Source organism: Adiantum capillus-veneris, chromosome 22 (genome assembly GCF_014529385.1).
Source record: "Adiantum capillus-veneris isolate H3 chromosome 22, ASM1452938v2, whole genome shotgun sequence".
In the NCBI taxonomy this organism is placed as follows: Eukaryota; Viridiplantae; Streptophyta; class Polypodiopsida; order Polypodiales; family Pteridaceae; genus Adiantum; species Adiantum capillus-veneris.
This window is the reverse complement of record NC_140952.1, coordinates 29060420-29078491: the sequence shown is the minus strand read 5'-3', so window position 1 is coordinate 29078491 and position 18072 is coordinate 29060420.

Genomic DNA, 18072 nt, shown 5'->3' with positions numbered 1-18072 from the left:
CTTCAGGAGCTTCCCCGTTGTGCAGCCTTGAAAGATGATCAGCCTGTAGATGAGTTTTACCCTTTTTGACCACCACTGTGAAATCAAACTCTAGCAATATAATAAACTAGTGTACAATTCTCCTAGTATTGCATGGTTTATTTACCAGATACAAAAGAGCTTGATGATCTGTGAAGAACACAAATTTGTTTGCGAGCAAATAATGCCGAAATTTCTTTATAGCATAAATCATCCCTAACCCTTCTCTTTCAGTGGTTGTGTAGTTCTTTTCTGCACTATTTAACTGTCACCTTGCATAACAAAGTCGAAAATCCATTGTTCCGTCTCCAAGCTGAGCCAGAATACTTCCAATTGCATATGAAGATGCATCAATATGAACATGGAATATATTTTCCCAATTTGGTGCTTTAAGTACAGGTGCTGATACAAGGTTTTCCTTCAACTTTTGGAATGAAGGTTCACACTCCTCAGTCCAGTCAAAACTGACTAACAAACGATACAGAGGTTGTGCAATGACTGCATACATATATATGAATCCTCGATAATATCCGCACTGTCCCATGAAGGATTGCACTTGTTTTGCATTAGTAGGCCTTGGCAAGTCTACTATGACTTTGATATTTTCTAGGTCAGTGGTTATGCCATTTCTTGAGACAATATGTCCCAAGATGCAGCCTTGCCTAACCATAAAAATGAACTTTTTCGGGTTGAGACAGATTCAATATGTTCTGCACTTCTCCAATACCTTTTGTAAATGGTCAATATGTTCCTCTCGTAGAAGAGAGTGTACACAAAGATCATCCATATATATTTCTAAGAAGATTCTCAGGTATTCTTTGAACGCATGAGTCATTAACCTCTAAAAGGTAGCTAGTGCATTGGCTAAGCCAAAAGGCATAACTCTATACGCATATATTCCCCATTCTCTTGCAAATGTTGTTTTGTGTTGATCCTCTATTGCAATTTCTACTTGATTATACCCTGAAAACCCATCTAGAAAGGAATAAACCCGTTTCCCAGCCACCCACTCAAGTACATGTTCTGTGATCCGCAAGGGATAATTATCCCTTATGGTGGCTGCATTTACCTTTTTGAGGTTCACACACACTCGCAGTTTTCTGTTCTTTTGGAGGACAACCACAATGGGTGACACCCATTCTGTATGTTCGATTTCATAGATGAATTCAACATCCATCAGCTTGTCAATCTCCTCTTTGATTTGTTTAGCAAATGTGTCATTATATGTGTAAGGACGCTGTTTGCTAGGTTTGGCATCTGATTTCAACGATATTGTATGTTGGCACATCGATGGATCAACTCCTTTGAGGTCTTTGTAGGACCATGCAAACACATCTTTATACTTCTTGAGAGCAGTCGTGAGTCTCTCCTTCGTGTCTATTTGTTTCTCTAAAGTTGGTTTGATAGGGGTTGGAGCTGGTACTTCACGCCAACTAGCAGGTTTACCAAGCGGGTTTTCTATCAAGGATTGAGATGTTTCAATCATCTTTCGACACATTTCCAACCTCTGTTTTTCTATTTCGGCATATGGATAAGTCATCCATCTTTGCTCTTGAGTTTGGTTGTTTTTGAGTCTGGCTTCGTAAGCTTTTAAAAGTGTGTCTAACTGCTCATTTACCTTTTCTGCCAACACTGATCCTGCACTTTTGGGTTCTGTTATTTCCTTGGGTGCTATGGTTGCCGCAGTGTGTGAGCTTAGACTAGCTAGATCCTCTAACGGCTCTAATCTATCCTTGGTGTGTTTTAACTCCTCGAATAGAGCCGTTTGCTCTCATTCTCTCCCGTCTTTCATTCGCGCCTTTCTAGCTTTCCAAGTTCTTCTCCGATTTTTTATTTTTGAACTTGGGGTATCGGTTTTTGGATCTTCAATTATGGGTTCATTCCTCATTCTTTGAGCTTGGGCTCGTGTCACTGCCTGAATAGGTATTATTGTCTCGTTTTCTGACCCTCCACTAGAAGGCACCACACTTGTAGCAGGGTCCCTTAGGCTGTTGAGGTGCTCCTTGAGCTCCTCTTTGTTGGTATGCATGTCTCTGCCAGCCCATGCCTCCGTTGGCTATGAACAACAATGTTCGTTCATCCAAGCTATATCTTCCTTCTCCTGCTTCCTGTGCAGCTGTTGATGGTCCTGCACCTCCTATCATGCTCCATGGTTCTGGTGTTGAGGACTCTTCCGGTTGATAATAGATAGGATTTTCAGCATATCCATTGGGATCTTTGTAATATGCATGCATAGGTACCAAAGCCTTCTCTTCTAGTTCGGTTACTGTTGGTGTGTATCCGACTGGTCGTAATCCTGGTAGGGGTGGTTGTTGCCCCAACACTGGTTGTGGTCTTTCTACACCTACAGGTCCTGCTAGGTTGCCTACTTGATACCTAGGCATCATTGGAAGTTGAGGAGATGCTACCTGAGCTTGGGGAGCATAAGGTCGTTCTCTCACATATCCCTTGTTATAATAACATTCCTCCGTCCCATGGTTTGTCCATTTTTGTTCAATAGCACACCACTTTGGCTGTTTAGCCTGAGGTTTGGCGTACAGGTTAATCTTTTTCAGCACTTCCTCTACAAGATACTCCTGGCTTACAGCTACTTCTCCTTTCGGTGTTGTCTTAGCGGACTTGCTTCCACTTTGTTGTGAGGATGAATCGTCATCTGGATCCTTGAATTCACCCTCCTTGTAGACCGCACAATTTTCTACAAGGTAAAGAGCCTCCTTAATTAATTCATCTAACATCATGCTCCTCTTCATATGTAAGTCCTTCTGGAGATCTGCATTCCTTAGTCCTTGGATAAATATAAGCATAAGTCTGGACTGAGTTGGCAGTTCTTCCACAGGGCAGAACTTAACATATCTTTTTAGTCGTAGGGCTGCCTTTCGCACAGATTCCCCTTCTTTCTCTTTGAATTTATGGATTTGTGAGACTGTATTATGAGCTATCCCCCTTTGTGAGAATTCCTCAATAAACTCGTCAAACACTTCCTCCATAGACTCAAAGTCTCTACGCTCCATAGAGTCAAACCAAGTAGCTTCATCCTCCTCTAGGGTTAGTCTAAACCTTGCAAATTGGGTAGGAAAATCTAACACCTCTTTAGCTCTAATTACACGCACAAAGGCTGCTACATGATCCCTAGGATCTCTGTTTCCCATGTATTTCTTGTTTACCCATTTTTGCACTTGAGAAGGTCTAATTCTACGATGGTCTACAAATCTCATGATTGGATCTCCTCGTCCCAATCTATATACCTCCTGTGGCCTTCGATAGTGGGCGGGTTCCTCTCCTTGTGGTGCTCCTAAGCCGTAATTTCTAATGGTTCTTGCAAGAGATGGTTCATCTCTTTGAACTCGCTCTATGGGTGATCTTCCAGGCTCTATTGACCCTTGAGTTTTTGGCTTACTCTCGCCTTGATACCGTGAATAGAGTGGTGGTTCTTGTAAATCCCTTAGCCCTCGTGTGGCTGGATAACCATCTTGGTTTTGGTCTTGTTCTAATGTTGCACTCTGTCGAAGCCATGCCTGCAATGATGGTTGGGTTACTGGTTGGTTCTGGTAGTTGAACGTCTGTTGTCGGGTAGAATGTGAGGTCGCGTCGTACTCTTCTGAAAATGGATTTGTCGATTTTCTAGGGGTGTAGGAAACCCTTGGCACTTCATCGAGGGCATATGTTGATGCTTCTAGAACTGTTGCCTTTTCTACCTCCTCTGGGAGAATACGTTTGTATTCTTGCCTGTACCTATCGACAAAAACAATATCCTTCCCCATAGCAATATCATAAGAGAATAAGTAAAGAACCTTGTCTTTGCTTAATTCCTTTGGGTAGGCCTCTTTGCAACAAAAGTAAGAGACTATTCCCTCGCTTTCATGCTTGTAAATACCCTCGCTTTCATGGTTGAGACCCTGGTTGTTTTGTTATCATACATAAAAAGAGCTCCGGGTCGATCAATGTTTGGAGGTGGTTCCCGAAACCATTTTTTCTTTTTCCACGTTATCTCCATATCTATTGTAATCCTCAGGGTTACTAGCTATCAGATAGTGGTTCCCCTTTTCGTCTCAGAATCTATCTCCATCATCATAGACTCGAATTATCTCCAGTCTCTGAGCAGGTCTTTCTTCAATACAAATACACTTGCGTCCTCGATAGTCAGAATAAAATAGGGCTCCCTTCGATTTTGTTACTTCTAGGAAGATTATAGTGAACTTGGAGTTGTTCAAAGGATTTAGGGAGGTGCTTCCTCCTAGCATTCGTCCTTCATTGGAGAAACCTCCTCGATGTTGACTACCCATCATGAAGAAGGACTTATCTGATGGAGTGTCAGTATAACTACCCTCCTCAATAATCGATGCTAATGGATCTAGCCTTGCCTGAGTTACACTCTCTTCGGTGGACACTAAGCTACCCTGATCACCTGCCACCTTTTGGTCTCTAAAAATGTGTCTTCTTGATCTTAAATTCATCAAACTTAGCAATGCAATTTAGCACAAATCCAACCACTCACCTGGTAAAGGATCAGTTTCCGCAGAACTTCTTTCTTTCTACTGAATATACCTGTACACAAGTGCTTAATTATGGCAATAGAATCAAAGCATTTAACCGCTAGAGGTGGTCTTAGTAATGATTGGTATAACTGGAGGGTTAACCTCAATCACTACTGTATTTTATACACTTATGATGTTCTGGATTAGGTCTGCTAATTTGGAACTGTACTTCCCTTGGATGTTGGTCAATTTATGTGGAAAGTATTAATTCCATCTTTGCTCCGTCAATAGGTCAAACAAGGTCCAAATTCACTTCTGAAAAAAGTTCTGGAACCCTCAAGTCAAATGGAACATCACCCAATCTCCTCGGTCAATTTTTCTCTTCACTAAGCCCCTGTAGACATCCTACGCGTAGGATGTCTCCTACACTATTTTGCCTGGTTTTTGCACTATAGATTCCATTTGATGTGCCGAGTCCACAACAACTGTTTTTTACTTTTTGATTTGGTCACCTACAAGCTGGTCAATGGATCAAAAATCTGTTCCAAAAGCTTGATGTTGGTATGACCAGTCAAATCAACTCCAATTTGGACCAAAATTGACTAGGAGGCTTGCCTCAGGCTATACAACACCCTGATATGCCTACATTCAGTTTTTGGCTCTAATTTCAAGAATTAGACATTCTACGCGTAGCATTCTAATTGCTCAAAATGGCTTCAAATGCAAAGCACAGACTCCTCTTAAGGTGCTGATCACTTTGGTATGCTCAAAGCTGGGTTTGGAGTGCCAAATCACACAGAACACATCCTACGCGTAGGATGTCTATATGGCCTTTTTGACCCCAGACTTGAGCCACAGCTTCCCCTTGATGTCAGTAACCCAATGCTATGCTTAGATTTTGGTTTGGATTTCAAAAGACCCCAATTTTAGCTATCCTAGCCCTTTTCAGTCAAAAATGCTAAAGTGTACTTAAAACCCAATTTTCTCACTAACTTCCTCAAGCACTCAATATATCATGTAGATCATGCTCATGCAGCCATCCTATGGTTTTGGTCTTAAAATGATGCGTTGGCACAATTTGGGTAGATGTCTAGCAATTTCTGTCTATCTGGCCTTATCTTGTCAAAATATGGTCAAACTTCCACTTTCCAGGTGAAAATAGGGTAAAACCTACCTTCTGTACACATTGGTCAACTCAAAATTTCAAAATTCCCACCAAATCACCCTGTAGACATCCTACACGTAGGATGTCTCCTGACTTAAAATTTGATTTTTTCCTGACAGAAATTCTCCTAATGCTCTCCATCTCTCTCAGAAACACTCACATCAACTTTTGAACTTCACTTCAGCTTTCAACCATTCTTTTGCGTCTTTTACAACCTTGCGACGATGAACCTAACAGCAAGTATAACATGCATGAAGTGCTCTATATCATAAATCATGATGTCCTACTTACCCTACTCCTACTCATCATGTGAAATGGTAATAATGGTGTCTTGGTTGCTTCCTGGCCTCTCCGGACTCTCAAGATCTCTTTCACCGCTTCTACCACTTCAACTCCTACTTATCAACTCAAATAAGGCCTAAAAACTATCTAATTATACCTAAGACTACCTAAGTTGAAGGATCTAAACCAGACACATGCTCCCTAGACTCCCTCTAAGACGTAGAGAGTCCTCCACCCTCTGATCCTATCTAAATGTAAAACGAGACTCTGGCAAGCCAGAGAATCCCTATCCTCAAGGACTAGTCTCGGTCACCTACCTAGGGTTTTCGTCCCCGACAACGGCGCCAATGTTGGCGGATACGCCGCGTCGAACGTCAGCATAGCGAGAACTCACCTAACAAGCTTTGTCAGCTAAGGACGAAGCTCGACCCGCAGGCGCGTGGAAGCAAGAATAGGGTGTCAATCTACACTCGACCGACTAATTCCTACAGAGGTCTCTACCCAATGTCTAGGCTATAGCCTTCAGGAGTGCATAAGATGAGATTTCCTACAACGCTACCAAGAGCCAAATACCCATCAAACGTTCTCGAAACGCCACATAACTTGAATCAGACCCTACTAACACCAATAGGTCGCTCTCCCTAAGGTCCATGAACAAAAATCCCAACCCTAAACACCTGGTGTAAAATCGCGTAGGATGTCTGGTCGAAATTAGCAAGTCGTCATTTCCAAAAACTAAAGTGCCTAATGTGTAGCTCTACTCAATGCGAACGCATGGATATGCTGAAATGCAAAAATGGATAACGTATGCTCACCAAATCACTAGATGAAGCACCTGGGTCAAGCTCGCAAAACCAGATCATACGCCCGCAATGTAGGTATTGGCGTGTAGCTCTCGTCGGGAGCAACACGCTGCACTTCTCCGCACTCGATTACGACCACCGGTGTGCGTGTAGCATCAAGATGAAACTCTCACTCTCTCTCCTACACAATACGCTCACTTACAGAGAGAACTTTTTTTTAAAATGACAGGTTTTTTTCATTCAGGTCAAAAGTGGTATAAATACCTTACAATCTCAAACCCTAATGTTCCAATTTAACCATCTACTCAATCTACATGTCAAAAATGGGATACAAGCTGGAAACTTCTATAAGCCCCAATATTTACAAAGGTGAAAAGTCGGGTTTTTTGAATTAAAGAATAATTACAAAAAATAATATTCCGCCCAACAATCTTTCTTCGTAGTGTGTGTCTAGCTGCTAACACTACTCAAATAGCGTGGATGGTTTGGGATAGAGGTTCAACACTTTTCCTACCTACTATCCATTGTGTTATTGAGGTTCTAGCCCAAGGTGTTTTGAAGGCCCTCACTTGTCCAAGCTAGATTTATTGAAAGAATCTGTCTCTGTTGTTTGAAGTTCAATGTGTGAAGGAGTGTAGCTACTATGTTTATTACCATGGATGGTTTGGGTATAGGACCATCACTTGTCCAACCTACCAGCCATTGTGTTATGCAGGTTTTAGCCCTATGTGGTTTGAAGGTCCACCACCTGTACACGCTCGCTCTTTTGAATAGTCCTATCTCTACTCTGATAGAGTGGATGGTTTCGGCTAGAGGTCCAACACTTGTCAGCTAATATCCATTGTGTTATAGAGGTTTTAGCCCAAGGCGGTTTGAAGGTCCACCACATGTCCAAGCTAGATCTATTGAAAAAATCTATCTTTATTGTTTGAAGGTCAATGTGTGAATGGAGTGTATCTATACTATGTTTACTACCATGGATGGTTTGGGGTAGAGCTCCAACTTGTCCAACCTACTATCCATTGTGTTATAGAGGTTTAAGTCCAAGGTGGTTTGAAGGTCCACCACCTATCCAAGCTAGCTCTATTGAAAAATGCTATCTCTATTGTTTGAAGGTCAATTTGTAAATTGAGTGTAGCTACTATGTTTACTAGCATGGATGGCTTTGGGTAGAGGTCCACCACTTGCCAAACCTCTATTGAATAGTCCTATCTCAAGTCTCATGACATGGATGGTTTGGGATAGAGGTCGGACACTTTCCTAACCTACTATCCATTGTGTTATTGAGGTTTTAGCCCAAGGTTGTTTGAAGGTCCACCACCTGTCCAAGCTAGATCTATTGAAAGAATTTATCTCTATTGTTTAAAGGTCAATGTGTGAATGGAGTAGAGATACTATGTTTACTACCATTGATGGTTTGGGACAAAGGTCCACCACTTGTCAAACCTACTAACCATTGTGTTATGGAGTTTTTAGCCCTAGGTTGTTGAAGATCCACCACCCATCCAAGCGAGGCTATTGAAAGAATCTATCACTATTGTTGAAGTTTAACGTGTGAATGGAGTCTAGCTACTATGTCTACTACCATTAAGGGTTTGGGATGGAGGCCCATCACTTTTCCAACCTACTAACCATTGTGTTATGGAGGTTTTAGCCCAAGGTGGTTTGAAGGTCCACCACTTGTCCAAGCTAGCTCTATTAAATAGTCTTATCTCTACTCTCATAGAGTGCATGGTTTGGGGTACATTTCTAACACTTGTCCAACCTACTATCCATTGTGTTATTGAGGTTCTAGCCCAAGGTGGTTTGAAGGTCCACCACCTGTCCAAGTAAGGTCTATTGAAACAAGCTATCTCTATTTTTTGAAGTTCAATGTGTGAATTGAGTGTAACTACCTTGTTTACTACAGCGGATGGTTTGGGTAGAGGACCATCACTTGTCCAACCTACTAGCCATTGTGTTATGCAGATTTTAGCCATATGTGGTTTGAAGGTCCACAACCTGTCCAAGCTCGCTCTATTGAATAGTCCTATCTCTACTCTGATAACATGGATTGTTTCTGCTAGAGGTCCAACTCTTGTCCAACCTATTATCCATTGTGCTATGGAGGTTTTAGCCCAAGGCGGTTTGAAGGTCCACTACCTATCCAAGCTAGATCTACTAAAAGAAGCTATCTCTATTGTTTGAAGTTCAATGTGTGAATGGAGTGTAGCTATTATGTTTACTACCATGGATGGTTAGGAGTAGAGATCCACCACTTGTCCAACCTACTAATCATTGTGCTATGGAGGTTTTAGCCCAAGGTCGTTGGAAGGTCCACCACATGTCCAAGCTAGCTCTATTGAAAATTCTTACCTCTATTTTTTGAAGGTAAATGTGTGAATGGAGTGTAGCTACTAGTCTTACTACCATGGATGGTTTGGGACAGAGGTCCATTACTTGTCCAAGATACTTTCCATTGTGTTCTGGAGTCTTTAGCCCAGGTTGGTTTAAAGGTCCACCACCTATCCAAGCTAGATCTATTGAAAAAAGCTATCTCTTTTGTTTGAAGTTCAATGTGTGAATGGAGTGTAGACTATGTTTACTACCATGGATGGTTTGGGTTGAGGACCATCACTTGGCCAACCTACTAGCCATTTTGTTATGCAGGTTTAGCCCTATGTTGTTTGAAGGTCCACCTGTCCAAGCTCGCTCTATTGAATATTCATATCTCTACTCTCATAGAGTGCATGTTTTTAGCTAGAGGTCCAACACTTAAACAACCTACTATCCATTGTGTTATGGAGGTTTTTCCCCAAGGCGGTTTGAGTGTCCACCACCTATCTAAGCTAGATCTATTGAAAAAAGCTATGTGTGAATGAAATGTAGATACTATGTTTACTACCATGGATGGTTTCGGGTAGAGCTCGACCACTTGCCCATTCTACTATCCATTGTGTTATGGAGCTTGAAGTCCAAGGTGGTTTGAAGCTCCACCATGTGTCCAAGTTAGCTCTATTGAAAAAAGCTATCTCTATTGTTTGAAGGTCAATTTGTGAATGGAGTGAAGCTACTATCTTTACTACCATGGATGGTTTGGGGTAGAGGTGCACCACTTGTCCAACCTACTTTCCATTGTGTTCTAAATGTTTTAGCCCAGGTTGGTTTGAAGATCCACCACCTATCCAAGCTAGATCTATAGAACAAAGCTATCTCTATTGTTTCAAAGTCAGTGTGTGAATGGAGTGTAGCTACTTTGTTTAGTACTATGGTGGGAAAGCTCCACCACTTTTCCAACATAGTATCCATTGTTTTATGGAGGTTTTAGCCCAAGATTATTTGAAGGTCCACCACCTCTCCAAGCTACCTCCTTGAAAGAATCTATCTCTATTGTTTCAAGGTCAATGTGTGAATGGAGTGTAGCTACTTTTTTTATTACCATGGATGGTTTGGGACAGAGGTCCACCACTTGTCCAACCTACTATTTATTGTGTTATTGAGGTTTTATCCCAAGGTTGTTGGAAGGTCTAGCACCTGTCCAAGCTAGCTCTATTGAATAGTCCTATCTCTAGTCTGATCACGTGGATGGTTTGGGGTAGAGGTCCACCACTTGTCTAACCTACTAACCATTGTATTATGGAGGTTTTAGCCCATGGTGGTTTGAAGGTCCATCACCTGTCGAAGATGTAGAGGTTTTAGCCCAAGGTTACATTCCACTGTAGAGGTTTTAGCCCAAGGTTATTTGAAGATCCACCACCTATCCAAGCTAGCTCTATTGAAAGAATCTATCAATATTGTTTGAAGGTTAAAGTGTGAATGGAGTGTAGCTACTATTTTTACTATCATTAAGGATTTGGGACAGAGGTCCATCACTTGTCCAACCTACTAACCGTTGTGTGATTGAGGTTTTAGCCCAAGGTCATTTGAAGGTCCACCACCTGTCTAAGCTAGATCTATGTAATAGTTATATCTCTACTCTAATAGCGTGGATGGTTGGGGTAGAGGTCTAACACTTGTCCAACCTACTATCCATTGTGTTATTGAGGTTCTAGCACAAGGTGGTTTGAAGGTCTAGCACCTATCCAAGCTATCTCTATTGAAAGAAGCTACCTCTATTGTTTGAAAGTAGTGCGTGAATGGGGTGTAAATACCTTGTTTACTACCATGGATGGTTTGGGAAGAGGAAATCACTTGTCCAACCTACTAGCCATTGTGTTATGCAGGTCTTAGCCCTATGTGGTTTGAACATCCACAACCTGTCTAAGCGCGCTCTATTGAATAGTCCTATCTTTACTCTGATAGAGTGGATTTTTTTGGCTAGAGTTCCTACTCTTGTCCAACCTAGTAATCATTGTGTTATGGAGGTGTTAGCACAAGGCGGTTTAAGGGTCCACCACCTATCCAAGATAGATCTAGTGAAAGAAGCTATCTCTATTGTTTCAAGTTCAATGTGTGAATGGCATAGAGCTACAATGTCTACTACCGTTGATGGTTTAGGATAGAGGTCCACCACTTGTCCAACCTACTAACCATTGTGTTATGAAGGTTTTAGCCTAATGTGGTTTGAAAATCCACCACCTATCCAATTTAGTTCTATTGAAAGAATCTATCACTATTATTTGAAGGTTAAAGTGTGAATGGATTCTAGCTACTGTGTTTACTACCATGAAGGGTTTGGGATAGAGGTCCATCACTTGTCCAACCTACTAGCCATTGTGTTATGGAGGTTTTAGCCCAAGATAGTTTGAAGGTCCACCAACTGTCCAAGCTAGATTTATTAAATAGTCATTAGGCAAAATTTAGACTCACAAAGGGGCCCTTTAAGGAGTTTGACTTTACCTCTCTCTACCAAAACGGGCGCATGGATAAATTTTTGCAAACAAACTCCAAAGCTGGCAGAGTTTTGATAGTTAGAATGTTCTCTTAAGGCTCTATCTACTGATATATAGCACGCCATGAGATTCCTCATAATTTAGAAGATTATTTTTTTGATTTACTTAGATTCCGACAGGGTTGTCACATCATAGGTGAATCAAAAAAAAAATCTTCTAAAATATGAGGAATCTCATGGAGTGCTATATATCAGTTTGATAGAGCTTGAAGAGGACATTCTTGTCAAACCTCCGGCAACTTTGGAGTTTGTTTGCAAAAAATTATCCATGCGCCCGTTTTGGTAGAGAGAGGTAAAGTTAAACTCCTTAAAGGGCCCCTTTGTGAGTCCAAATTTTGCCTAATGTCTATCTCTACTATCATAGCGTGGATGGTTTGAGGTAGAGGTCTAACACTTGTCGAACCTACTGTCCATTGTGTTATTGAGGTTCTAGCACAAGGTGGTTTGACGGTCCACCCCGTCCAAGCTAGCTCTATTGAAAGAATCTATCTCTATTGTTTGAAGGTCAATGTGTGAATGGAGTGTAGCTACCTTGTTTACTAAAATGGATGGTTTGGGCAGAGGACCATCACTTGTCCAACCTACTAGACATTGTGTTATGCAGGTTTTAGCCCTTTGCGGTTTGAAGCTCCATAACCTGCCAAGATCGCTCTATTGAATAGTCCTATCCCTACTATGATAGCATGGATGGTTTTGGCTAGAGGTCCGACTCTTGTCCACCCTACTATCCGTTGTGTTATGGAGGTTTTAGCCCAAGGCAGTTTGAAGGTCCACAACCTATTCAAGCTAGATCTATTGAAGGAAGCTATCTCCATTGTTTAAAGTTCAATTTGTGAATGGAGTGTAGCTATTATGTTTACTACCATGTATGGTTTGGCATAGAGATCCACCACTTGTCCAACCTACTAACCATTATGTTATGGAGGTTTTAGCCCAAGGTGGTTTAAAGGTCCACCACCTGTCCAAGCTAGCTCTATTGAAAATTCCTACCTCTATTGTTTCAAGGTAAACGTGCGAATGGAGTGTAGCTACTAGGCTTACTACCATGGATGGTTTGGGACAGAGGTCCACCACTTGTCCAACCTACTTTCCATTGTGTTGTGGAGGTTTTAGCCCATGTTAGTTTGAAGGTCCACCACCTATCCAAGCTAGATCTATTGAACAAAGCTATCTCTTTTGTTTGAAGTTCAATGTGTGAATGGAGTGTAGACTATGTTTACTACCATGGATGGTTTGGGTAGAGGACTATCACTTGTCCAACCTACTAGCCATTTTGTTATGCACGTTTTAGCCTTATGTTGTTTGCAGGTCACCCACCTGTCGAAGCTCGCTCTATTGAATAGTAATATCTTTACTCTCATACAGTGGATTCTTTTAGCTAGAGGTCCAACAACACTTGAACAACCTACTATCCATTGTGTTATGGAGGTTTTATCCCAAGGTGGTTTGAAGGTCCACCACCTATCCAAGCTAGATCTATTGAAAAAATCTATGTGTGAATGGAGTGTAGCTACTATGTTTACTACCATGGATGGTTTGGGGTAGATCTCCACCACTTGTACATTCTACTATCCATTGTATTATGGAGGTTTAAGTCCAAGGTGGTTTGAAGGTCCACACATGTCCAAGTTACCTCTATTGACGAAAGCTATATCTATTGTTTGAAGGTCAATTTGTGAATTGACTATAGCTACTATGTTTACTACCATGAATGGTTTGGGGTAGAGGTCAACCACTTGTCCAACTTACTTTCCATTGTTTTCTAAATTTTTTAGCCCAGGTTGGTTTCAGATCCATCACCTATCCAAGCTAAATGTTTCCATTGTTTTCTAAATGTTTTAGCCTAGGTTGGTTTCAAGATCCACCACCTATCCAAGCTAGATCTATTGAACAAATCCATCTCTATTGTTTCAAAGTCAGTGTGTGAATGGAGTGTAGCTACTTTGTGTACTACCATGGATAGTTTGTGGGAAAGCTCCACCACTTGTCCAACCTACTATCCATTGTGTTATGCAGGTTCTAGGCCAAGATTGTTTGAAGGTCCGCCACCTGTCCAAGCTATCTACTTGAAAGAAGCTATCTCTATTGTTTCAAGGTCAATGTGTGAATGGAGTGTAGCTACTTTTTTTATTACCATGGATGGTTTGGGAAAGAGGCCCACCACTTGTCTAGCCTACTATTTATTGTGTTATTGAGGCTTTAGCCCAAGGTTGTTTGAAGGTCTACCACCTGTCCAAGCGAGATGTATTGAATAGTCATATCTCTAGTCTAATCACGTGGATAGTTTGGGGTAGAGGTCCACCACTTGTCCAACCTACTAACCATTGTGTTATGGAGGTTTTAGCCCATGGTGGTTTGAAGGTCTATCACCTGTCCAAGCTATCTTTATTGAATAGTCCTATCTTTAGAGGTCCGTCACTTTTCCAACCTACTATCCATTGTGTTATTGAGGTTTTAGCCCAAGGTGGTTTGAAGGTCCACCACCTGTCCAAGCTAGATCTACTGAAAAAATCTATCTCTATTGTTTAAAGGTTAATGTGTGAATGGAATAGAGCTATTATGTTTACTGCCATTGATTGTTTGGGATAGAGGTCCACCACTTTTCCAACCTACTAATCATTGCATTGTAGAGGTTTTAGCCCAAGATTGTTTGAAGGTCCACCACCTATCCAAGCTAGCTCTATTGAAAGAATCTATCAATATTGTTTGAAGGTTAAAGTGTGAATGGAGTCTAGCTACTATGTTTACTATTATGAAGGGTTTGGGACAGAGGTCCAAATGCTTGTCCAACCTAATAACCATTGTGTTATGTAGGTTTTAGCCCAAGGTCATTTGAAGGTCCACCACCTATCCAAGCTAGCTCTATTTAATAGTCTTTATCTCTACTCTAATACCGTGGATGGTTTGGCGTAGATGTCTAACACTTGTCCAAACTACTATCCATTGTGTTATTGAGGTTCTAGCACAAGGTGGTTTGAAGGTCTAGCACCTATCCAAGCTAGATCTATTGAAAGAAGCTACCTCTATTGTTTGGAGGTCACTACGTGAATGGAGTGTAATTATCTTGTTTACAACCATGTATGGTTAGGGTAGATGACAATCACTTGTCCAACCTACTAGCCATTGTGTCATGCAGGTTTTAGCCCTATGTGGTTTGAAGGTCCACCACATGTCCAAGCTCGCTCTATTGAATAGTCATATCTTTACTCTCATAGAATAGGGTGGATGCTGTTAGGTAGAGCTTCAACACGAACAACCTACTATCCATTGTGTCATGGAGGTTTTAGCCCAAGGCGGTTTGCAGGTCCACCACCTATCCAAGCTAGATCTATTGAAATAAGAATGGAGTGTAGCTACTATGTTTACTACCATGGATGGTTTGGGGTAGAGCTCCACCACTTGTCCATTCTACTATCCATTGTGTTATGGAGGTTTAAGGCTAAGGTGGTTTGAAGGTCCACCACCTCTCCAAGCTAACTCTATTGAAAATTCCTACCTCTATTGTTTCAAGGTAAATGTGTGAATGGAGTGTAGCTACTAGGATTACTACCATGGATGGTTTGCAGTAGAGGTCCACCACTTGTCCAACCTACTTTCCATGTGTTGTGGAGGTTTTAGCCCAGGTTGGTTTAAGGGTCCACCACCTATCCAGGCTAGATCTGTTGAACAAAGCTATCTCTTTTGTTTGAAGTTCAATGTGTGAATGGAGTGTAGAGTATGTATACTACCATGGATGGTTTGGGTAGAGGACCATCACTTGTCCAAGCTACTAGCCATTGTGTTATGCAGGTTTTAGCCCTATGTTGTTTGAAGGTCCACCACCTGTCCAAGCTCGCTCTATTGAATAGTCATATCTTTACTCTCATAAAGTGGATGCTTTTGGCTAGAGGTCCAACAACACTTGAAAAACCTACTATCCATTGTGTTATGGAGGTTTTAGCCCAAGGCGGTTTGAAGGTCCACCACCTATCCAAGCTAGATCTATTGAAATAAGCTATGTGTGAATGGAGTGTAGCTACTATGTTTACTACCATGGATGGTTTGGGGTAGAGCTCCACCACTTGTCCATTCTACTATCCATTGTGTTATGGAGGTTTATGTCCAAGGTGGTTTCAAGGTCCACCACCTGTCCAAGTTAGCTCTATTAGAAAAAGCTATCTCTGTTGTTTGAAGGTCAATTTGTGAATGGGGTGTAGATACTATGTTTACTACCATGGAGGGTTTGGGGTAGAGGTCCACGACTTGTCCAACCTATTTTCCATTGTGTTCTAAATGTTTTAGCCCAAGTTGGTTTGAAGATCCACCACCTATCCAAGCTAGATCTATTGAACAAAGCCATCTCAATTGTTTCAAAGTCCGTGTGTGAATGGAGTGTAGCTACTTTGTTTACTACCGTGGATGGTTTGTGGAAAAGCTCCACCATTTGTCCAACCTACTATCCATTGTGCTATGGAGGTTCTAGGCCAAGATTGTTTGAAGGTCCACCACCTATCCAAGCTAGCTACTTGAAAGAAGTTATCTCTATTGTTTCAAGGTCAATGTGTGAATGGAGTGTAGCTACTTTTTATATTACCATGGATGGTTTGGGACAGAGTTCCACCACTTGTCCAGCCTACTATTTATTGTGTTATTGAGGTTTTAGCCCAAGGTTGTTTGAAGGTCCACCACCTTTCCAAGCTAGCTAGATGGTTTGGGAAACAGGTCCACCACTTGTCCAACCTACTAACCATTGTGTAATAGAGGTTTTAGCCCATGGCGGTTTGAAGGTCCATCACCTGTCTAAGCTATCTCTATTGAATAGTCGTATCTCTAGTCTTATGACGTGGATGGTTTGGGGTAAACGTCCATCACTTTTCCAACCTACTATCCATTGTGTTATTGAGGTTTTAGCCCAAGGTGGTTTGAAGGTCCACCACGTATCCAAGCTAGATCTATTGAAAAATCTATCTCTATTGTTTGAAGGTCAATGTGTGAATGGAGTAGAGCTATTATTTTTACTACCATTGATGGTTTGGAATAGAGGTCCACCACTTTTCCAACCTACTAATCATTGCATTGTAGAGGTTTTAGCCCAAGGTTGTTTGCAGATCCACCACCTATCCAAGCTAGCTCTATTGAAAGAATCTATCAATATTGTTTGAAGGTTAAAGTGTGGCTGGAGTCCAGCTACTATGTTTACTATCATGAAGGGTTTGGGACAGAGGTCCAAACACTTGTTGAGCCTACTAACCATTGTGTTATGGAGGTTTTAGCCACTACCTCTCGAAGCTAGGTCTATTTAATAGTCCTATCTCTACTCTAATAGCGTGGTTGGTTTGGGTAGAGGTCTAACATGTAAAGAATGAGGATTGTATTTCTCTTGCTCTCTTAGCCTCTCTTGCCTGCACCAGGCTCTGATACCATGTAAAGAATGAGGATGCAAGAGAGCTACACAAGACAAGCACAAAGCACACAGAGATGGAAAGCTTCTTCTTCTTCTTCACAGAAAAGAGAGTACAAAATGACTAAGTGCTAAAGCTGAAAAGTAGCACATATGTACATGCGGTCACTAAGTGCGAACTCGCTAGAAGCGTACTGGGCTGGCACTATATGTCTAGTCTAGCTATAGAATCACTGGTAGAGATCCTCCGTGTCGGTCACCTAACGCGCCAGTGAGTAAATGCCGTAAGCGGCCAAGACTCGTAGTAGATGCCAGCTCAAGATGTAGAGCTTGACATCTCAACACTCCCCCTCGAGCTTTGCATGTCGCAGAGTCCAAGCATAGTCCGGAAATGTCGAATCTTCTCAGCTCCGAGGGCCTTGGTAAAGATATCCGCTATCTGCTCCTCTGTGCTGACGTAGACCAAGTCGATGTCGCCCGCCAACACTCGCTCTCGAACGTAGTGGTAATGGACCTCTATGTGCTTGGTCCTGGCATGGAACACTGAGTTCCTAGCCAACTGCATGCTGTTGAGGTTGTCACAATGGATGACAATCTGTTGGTCCACCTGCACTCCCAAGTCCTCAAGTAATGTGCGTAGCCAAGCTACCTCGCATGCGGCAACTGCTGCACCTCTGTACTCGGCCTCTGTGCTCGATAAAGCAACCGTAGGCTGCTTTTTGCTGCTCCAAGTAATAGCAGCACTCCTAAAAGAGAACATGAATCCACTCGTAGATATCCTATCAACAATGCTACCTACCCAATCTGCATCTGTATACCCATACAATGCTAATGGAACATCTGCTGCATAGAACAATGCATAGTCAAGAGTCCCTTGCACATACCCTTTGTGCGTCGTACTCCATCCAAATGTGGCTTCCTCGGAAGCTGCATGAACTGACTCTCCAAGCCTACTGTGTAGCTCAAGTCTGGCCTCGTGATAGTCAAGTAGATTAGACTACCCAAAATCTTCCTGTACATCTTGACATCCTCAACAACATCACCCTTCTCTGCACTCAGCTTTGCATTCACATCCAAGG